Source organism: Dioscorea cayenensis, chromosome 9 (assembly GCF_009730915.1).
Source record: "Dioscorea cayenensis subsp. rotundata cultivar TDr96_F1 chromosome 9, TDr96_F1_v2_PseudoChromosome.rev07_lg8_w22 25.fasta, whole genome shotgun sequence".
NCBI lineage: Eukaryota > Viridiplantae > Streptophyta > Magnoliopsida > Dioscoreales > Dioscoreaceae > Dioscorea > Dioscorea cayenensis.
Genome location: NC_052479.1, coordinates 18,532,272 through 18,540,828, shown reverse-complemented (window position 1 = coordinate 18,540,828; position 8,557 = coordinate 18,532,272). Strand labels below are relative to the sequence as shown.

General features: G+C 42.3%; 1 non-coding gene across 1 annotated transcript; it reads left to right on the top strand.

Moving 5' to 3' along the window:
* The first annotated feature begins 337 nt into the window (after window positions 1–337).
* LOC120269719 lies at window positions 338–444 on the top strand. The gene has a single exon (XR_005539359.1). It is a non-coding gene; the product is annotated as a small nucleolar RNA R71 (small nucleolar RNA).
* The last annotated feature ends 8,113 nt before the right edge of the window (window positions 445–8,557 follow it).

The following is an 8,557-nucleotide window of genomic DNA, read 5'->3' as shown; positions in this document are numbered from 1 at the left end:
CGGACATTGGGCTGCACCGTGCCCACCACCGCAAGTACTACAACTTAGCACCGATTCGGGCCTTGAACTACTGCCCATAAGAAGATCAATCTTTCGAGTCAACACGTCAACCTTTGCGGCTAAGGCATTATCACTACTTACTTCATAAAGCCCAGCAGTCTTTTGTGAAGATCCCCTTGAGGCCCAATGTGATTCATTGCTTGCCATTGACTCAAGTAATTGCTCGGCCTCATCGGGGTACTTGTTGCTAAGGGAACCGCCCGCCGTGGCATCAATGAGTTGGCGAGTAGCATAATTTAGCCCATTGTAAATGATTTGTACTCGCATCCATGAAGCAAAACCATGGTGGGGGCACCTTCTAAGGAGATCCTTGAATCTCTCATAAGCTTCAAACAATGTTTCGGACTCCCCTTGTTTAAAGGCTGAAATTTCTTGCCTCAACTTCGCCGCTTTGCTTGGCGGAAAATATCTTCCAAGGAACTTCTCCACCATGTCCTTCCATGTTTTAATAGATCCCGGAGACAATGAGGTAAGCCAACGATAAGCTCCATCTCTCAAACTGAATGGAAATAGTCTCAAACGGATAGCATCGTCCGACACCCCATTGATCTTGAATGTAGAGCAAATTTGGAGGAACCGGGAAAGGTGGTCATGCACATCCTCATGGGCAAGACCATTGAATTGGACTGAATTTTGGATCATGCCGATTGTACTTGCTTTAATTTCAAAGTTGTTGGATGCCACTGACGGTGCTTGAACACTGAACTCATCACCCGTGAATTGGGGTCTCTCATATTCGGATAAAGTACGCTGTTCTTCGGCCATGATTGTAGACACTCTATCCTCAATTTCGATGTTCTGTGTACCCGACCCTTCACCAACTTCTCTCAATCTCCGACGCAAAGTTCTTTCAATTTCACTATCCGGTGTAATCAAAGGCGACTGGATTCGACCGTGTCATGCACAAGACCTTGCACAACCAAGAAAAAAATGATAGAGAGTTAAGATCAAGGGAAAAAGAAAAACAACAAATGAGTAAAGAATGAAATGGCTAGAGTAATAATCTAAAAAGTTTCCTAGAATTCCTTAATGGTCCCCGCAACGGCGCCTAAAAAAACTTGATCGCTTCACCCGCAAAGTGTACGGGATCGCTAGTAATACCTCGCAAAGACACGAGGATCGTATTCCACGGGGCTAAGGATCTCCTATTACTCCTTCTCTAGCTATTATCTAGCCTAAGATCTTAAGTGATGGATTTTACTCTACTAAATACAAATAAAACTAAACACAAGATTTGCTAGCAAATTAGAGAGAACAAGCAATAAGCAAGCAAGAGAATCAATGAAGTGCAAAGGCCTATGGATGTGGATCCCCTTGAGGGGTTATCATGCAACATGGATGATGATTTAAAAGATGCAAGGGTAAATTGGACCATGAGATTCCAAGATTAGAACAACCCCAATTTCTCGGCGATTGAACCCTAATCCCATACGAACATAGATAGGAATTTCTTCCAAATCTACATTCCTACGATTGCATTAAGTACAAGGAAATCTCGCTTAGGAATAAACCTACTCTTCTTCGGATTAAACCTACATGGAGGGCTACCAAACACCCGATTTCTCGCGTGATGATACAAGTATCCCCTTCTAATCCATTCATGACCCTAATACATGCGAGCAAGTCACATCTACATGCATCATTCATAAAAAGAGCTACGGATTTCTCCTTGGTGTAACACTTAGCATGAAAAACAATGGATTAGATCTCAAAACATACCCAAGCATAGAATTAACAAGTAATCATCCAAAATACATGATAAAACCCCCAAGGTTCACCAACACCCGGTGGCCCTTGGGGGTCTAGTGTGTCATCATCTCATAACAAAGCATACAATCAAGCAAAAAAACATGAAACAAAGACATAGTATGACACTCCCTAGATGAAATGGTGAAGGATGAGGCGAGAATATGCCGAATGACGCTTCCCCCGCCAAAGGAATGCCGAATGACGCTTCCTCCAGCCACGGTTCTCCTTCCTTCAAGTCGTGATCGATCTCCCCTTTGAATGATGTTGCCTTCTTGCCTTGAGAGCCTTGGACCTTGGGCTTGAATGATATTCTAGCTTTCTTTCCCTTCTTCTCCTCCCCAAGGTCGCCCAAAATCTCCCAAATGTTCTCCCAAAAGTTGGCCAGCAAAAAAAGTCCTTTAATCAGCCCTAAAAGTGAGTATATATACCACCCGAGGCATACAGGCCGTATAGGGGTCGTATAGGGGGTCGATAGCACTCGAAACCCTAGATTCGCTCCATACGGGTGCATACGGCCTCCATACGGCCCCCGTATACTGGGTAGTATGGAAATCGGACGTAACACCAAATCAATCCATCGCTACAGTAGATACGGCCCCCATACTCGGGTAGTATGGGGGTAGTATGAAATTCTGCTTTTCTTCTTTTTTGACAAAATGATATCTTCTTGTTCTCCATGGCTTCCATATGCCCTACAAAGCAAATAATAGACGATTAAGCTGAAACAGTATAAAATCTCACAAATTACATGCAAAGTGCATACGATATATATATGAAAACACCTACATTTAGACACTTATCAGATTCCAAGTGATAAATCCTCTTCCTATATGTAGACCTAACCTCTTGGTCCAGGCGGAAGGTCCCTATCCACAATTAAGCCCTAGATGCTAAAATCACTTTAACGCTTCACTCCATTGTACTCACAACTAAGGCCTAGCGAAAGGTCATCCCTTAGCCCATTCACTCTACTATAACCGTAAAGAACTCAAGGAATTGGTGGTAGAATACATCACACCGGAGGGGAAAGGGGACACTTCGCTACCTCTCGACTCACCCTCTCAACCCTCTCCAATCTAGCTTTCTCTAAATCTCATGGTGTGTCACTCACTCACAAGGGTTACCAACAAGAACTCTCAACCCTAGTGTCACTCTAAGGGAGTATTCATACAATTAATACATTCAAGATTGGAACTCAATATAAACATCAATTAATGAAAGCTTAATAACAAGGTTCAATGAAACGAATACATCATAGGGTTCACAATCCAAGTACCTACTAGGGGGTTTAGCTCTCCATGGAGCTAATTACAATCAATAAAATCGAATGTAAAAACAATAAATCCATAGAAAACTCCCTCGATAGTCATGACGATAGTCTCGTGGAGAGTCCTCTACTCGTCTCAAGGTCCCATTATCCGGCCTAGAATACACCTCTCCGGATCGGTGCCGATGAAAGCTCTCCCACTAACCTTCTTCCAATTAGAGTGCGATGTCAGAGCTATAGAACCTCTCCCAATCCCTAGCCAATACCTCTCAAAACTCTAGTCGTAGCCCTCTCTAAAGTTGGAAAAAAGATGGAGAAAAGAATGCTGAAATCGGGGCTAAAATCGGCCTTTAAAGATCTAGAATCAGGAATCCACATGCCCCTGTGGATATTCCACACGGGCTTGTTTAATTAACACACGGGTGTGTCAAATTTCCACACGCCATTGTGGCTTCTTAGGCCAACTCCTTCTTCGGCCGGCTGTGAACAGTATCTGCTACAGTATTTTGCAACGATGTCCTCCTACAGTACCGGTCCGAGACACTCCCGAAACCATGCTTTCATCGAGGTAACATAAACGGGCAAATGTTTACGTCGTAGATCGCTTTGATTCTTCAATGAATGGCCACGTTGGTGGAGATCTTGTTACAAATGCACAAGCTGGAATACTTAGAATGTGACTGCCTTTGTGACCCTCTAAATCATTGTGTTAACTTGAATACAAGAAGATTGGTACATATTCTAGCATCTTGAACCCGACTTATGTCTTCGTGTTTGAACCATCTCAAGATTTCCTCCAAATGTTGCACTCATGATATACATTGGCTTTTTTCTCTAAGATTCAGCTTCAAAACCCCATATGCATGAAAGTAACATAAATACACACATATTAGTGTCAAAACCCGATAAAAGTAATGCTCATCATAAGGAAAGAACACTTCGCATTGTTATCACGCAAGCACTTATCAGAGATGCATCCTCACCCTTTATTAGGAGACCGAGGACCCCTCAAGCATCACCACCACTATTTCCACCGGCGCCATTCGATTTAGCACCCACAGCACTAGCAGAGCCGACAGCAGACGACACCGACACTTGACTTCATTTTTTGTTTCTTTACTTTCGCATGTTAATTTAGACTTGTATACTCAGAAAGGACTTTCCTTCTTAGTTCATTTTTATTTTGTTGTCTCAATTTGTATTCATTGCCTTATCTTTTATATATACTCGAGATGTTTTTGTTTTATTAAGCTTTATTGAACCCCCTCGTGTATGCGTGCAGATGGTCTTGTCAATATGGGAATTGAGAACTTGTCATGGACACGGCCAATGTGGGCCGTGTGTGCATCACAACCTCTTGGAACTTTACCTCCAAGGATTTATCTCCATCAAACGCAACACTCAGAGTCAGGGGAGTATTATTTCAATTGCCACTCTCACATCTATACTTGATTGCTTTATTTTCTATTGTGCTTGCATGGTACATTGGGGACAATGTAAAACTTATGTGTGTTGGTGGGGGGGGGGATTTTCATAGTGCACATATCTTTTATATTAGTTTGATTGATATATGATAAGTGCTTGAGTAGACATATTTTTATATATGTTTTACATGCATTGAGCATCATTTTTACTGTGGTTTATGTCTCATATTGTGTATTTGGTGTTCTTTTTATGCATATACGTTGTAGAATGCTTTAAAGAGTAAAAAAAGGAAGCAAAGATAGGCTATAAAAGACACAATGTTGGGAGTTCTTGTTCAATTCAAGGATCAAGACACGAGAGCGGTTCATAAGCGTGGAGATGTGTGCCAACTTCTAAGAAGATTCAAGTCAATTCACTATTTGGAAGGGCACAAAGGCAGCCACATCTTCATATTCCTTCTCTTTGTGAAGATTGCAAGACCTCTCAAAGATACGTCGATGAAGAAAAAGTTTTATAGCCTACCACATGGGACGTGTGCCCGGACATGTGGCCTTAAGAGAAGAGTGTTCGGATCGCGTTTTTGTGAAAAAGTATTGTAGCAATTTCACTGTAGCATTCTTGTATCAAAATTCACTGCATTCGCAGCGCCGCGTGGAAATTCTGCGACCCACTCGGGCGCGTGGAAAAATCCACGCAGGCGGCGTGAGGGGCACGTGACGAGCGCGATCTAAGGCCTATAAATAGCCGTTTTTGCCCTATTCTTTCTCATCTTTTTGTGCGGCTCTTGAGGGGTGAGGCGGCTAGGGGTTTGGAGAGGAGGTCTTTGCGGCTTTGGAGCGCTTCGTCACCAACTTTGATCGATTCCTCCTCCGTCATAGCATCAAGGAAGCCACGGTGAACCTAGCTCGGAGTGGGTCCTTCAAGGCGTCGAAGCTCTCCATCAAGGCCATCGGTTCATATATAAGAGGGTTTATTTCTATGGTTTTAATGTACTTTCATTCATTGATGGTGTGTTTTTGTATGTTGCTCCATGAAGGGCTAAAAACCCTAGAGGGTATTTGGGCTTGTGAACCCTAGGATTCTCATCTTTTGTGGATTTGCTTTGTGTTTCTATTTAATCCGAGTTTGATTAAGTTTCATTCTTGATTGTTTAATGCTTGCTTGCCTTATTGATCTTATGGTTATTTGGTTTGCATGATTTGTTGCCTTGGTGGGAGAGAGATCTCCATTAGGGTTAGAACCTCAAGATTGAAAGAGGGTTGAGAGGGTGAGTCATGAGATAGTGAAGTGTCCCCTTTCCCCTCCGATTGGTGTATTCTATCTCCATTCCCTAAGCTCTATGCAACCATATTTGGTGGGAGGCGTGAGATTGCTGGATTTCTCCACGGGACCTTGTAGGGGGTTAGGATCCTTCGCCGGGAATTAGGGTTGGATCAATCTTTAGGAATTGGATACACAATTTGGAATCCCTAGAGTGCTTTTGCAGTCATATGTGGTGTGAGGTGTTGAGATTGATTGATTTCTCCACCGGGACCTCGTAGGGGGACTAGTATCGGTGATCTAGAGATAGACCCGATTATGTTTGGATTTCCACGACTTAACTTACTCATCATAGAAACACTTTGCTTATTCGGTACCTAATACCTGAATCCTAGGGGGAGCATTGCCCGAATACCCTACTTTTACTGATTGAGATTCTCCTTCCATTTTACCCTTGCATATTCATCTCCGGTGTTTATCTCTTCGTACATTAGATCACCACACTATCCCATTATCATTAGGCTAGATAGCAGAGAAGAAGTTACTACTAGTAGCCCTGTTCCCTGTGGATTCGACTACCCAACTCACCGGGTATTTATTACTTCGACACCCGTGCACTTGCGGTACACACACGCATATTCGGACGTGTCAATATACATGCTCATATAGCCAATGGTGGTTCACCTTAGTTGCAATGATTGTATTCTTGCGTTTAGGAGAGTTTTTAACATTGAATGTTCTCATGCTCTAGTTTTTACTTGAATTCCTAGGAATTTTTGCCCGATTCACACTTGTTGCACTACTAACCTTTAAAATCATTTGAAAACTCAAGTTTGACGATAAAGGGACTAGTTATAGTTGTTTCTTTTGTTAATTTTAAAAAAAAGTTTCATTCTTTAGTTGTGCTTATTGGATGGTAAGATCTACCACCTATGAAGTATGAAGCTACTCTCATAAGTCGGATACTAGTTATGTCCTAATAAGAAAAAGAGCTATCTCATGGGATGAGTGAAAGCTACCACCCCTTAGAAAGAGCTACCACCTCGAAAGTGTGAAAGCCACCTTACCGACCGCTTTGGAAAGGGCTACCTTAAAGGATGATAAGTGCTTGTGTGATAAGAACACGAAGCGTTATTTCCTTATGATGAGCATTACTTTTATCGGGTTTTAACGCTAATATTTGTGTATTTATGTTACTTTCATACAGATAGGGTTGTGAGGCTGAATATTAGAGAAAGAAGCCAATGTGGATCAGAAATGCACCATTTGGAGGAAATCTTGAGAAGGTTCAAACGTGAAGACATAAGTCAGATTCGAAATGCAGGAATGTATGCCAACCTCCACGTATTCAAGTTAACACAACGATTTAGAGAGGCACAAGAGCAATCACATTCAAGCATTTTTGACTTTTACATGTATAGCAAGATCTCCACCAACATGTCCATTATTGAAGAAGCAAAGCAATCTACGATGTAAACGTCTGCCTGTTTACATTACCTCGATGAAAGCATGGATTCGGGAGTATTTCAGACCAGTATTTTTGCAGGGCACTACAGCAAACATTGTAGCATAACACTGCAACAGATACTGTTCACAGCCGGCCAAAGAAGGATAAAACCAGAGAATCCACACGGACATGTGGAAATTACACACGCCCGTGCGAAAAATCTGCAGGGACGCCCACATGGGCGTGTGGATTCCCGATTCTGGCCATATTTATGGCCAATTTCAGGCCTGATTTCAGGACTCTTTTCTCCATCTTTTCCCCAACTTGAGAGGGGGTGGCGGCTAGGGTTTTGAGAGGTATTTGCTAGGGATTGGGAAAGGTTCTATGGCTCCGACATCGCGCCCCATTTGGAAGAAATCTAGTGGGATAGCTTTCATCGGCACTGATCAAGCGAGGTGTATCCTAGGCTGAACAAAGGGATCCTTGGACGAGTAGAGGACTTTCCACAAGACCATCGCCACAACTATTAACGGGGTTTTCTATGGATTCATCACTGTTACATTTTATTTCATTTATTGTAATTAGCTCCATGGAGAGATAAACCTCAAGTGTGTACTTGGGTGTTTGTGAACCCTAGTATGTATTCGTTTCATTGAACCTCTTTATTGTGCTTTCAATAAGTTGATGTTTTATTTGAGTTCCAATATTGAATGCTTGATTGTATGAATACTCCCTTAGAGTGACACTAAGGTTGAGAGTTCTTGTTGGTAACCCATGTGAGTCGAGAGGTAGGGGAGCATCCCCTTTCCCCTCCAGTGTGATTTATTCTATCTCCATGTCCTTAAGTTCTTTGCGGTCATAGTAGAGTGAATGGGCTAAAGGTTGACCTTCGGCTGGGGCTTAGTTGCGGGTGCAACGGAGTGAAGCGTTGAGGTGATTTTACCAGCTAGGGCTTAATTGTGGCTAGGTAACTTCCACCTGGACCAAAGGGTTAGGTCTACATCTAGGAAGATGATTTATCACTTGGAATCCCTAGAACTCATTGTAATTCTGTACAAGTGTGAGGTTGAGAGGTTATTCAATTTCTCCTCCTGGACATGTATAGAGTTAGGCATGGTTGACTTTAGATTTGGGACCATGTATTTCAGAATCTCCACGACTCATTATTGTATCATTTAGAAAGTATAATAGAGGGTTGTTTCACTTGAAACTATTATCCTTGGCGGAACAATATCTGGGTACCCCATTTATATCGATTGCCTTACCTTCTCCTTTACTTGTGCTTTCTTTCTTGTTCTTTTACTTTTGTTATTTCACATCTCGTCACACATATCACTATTCATTTTTCA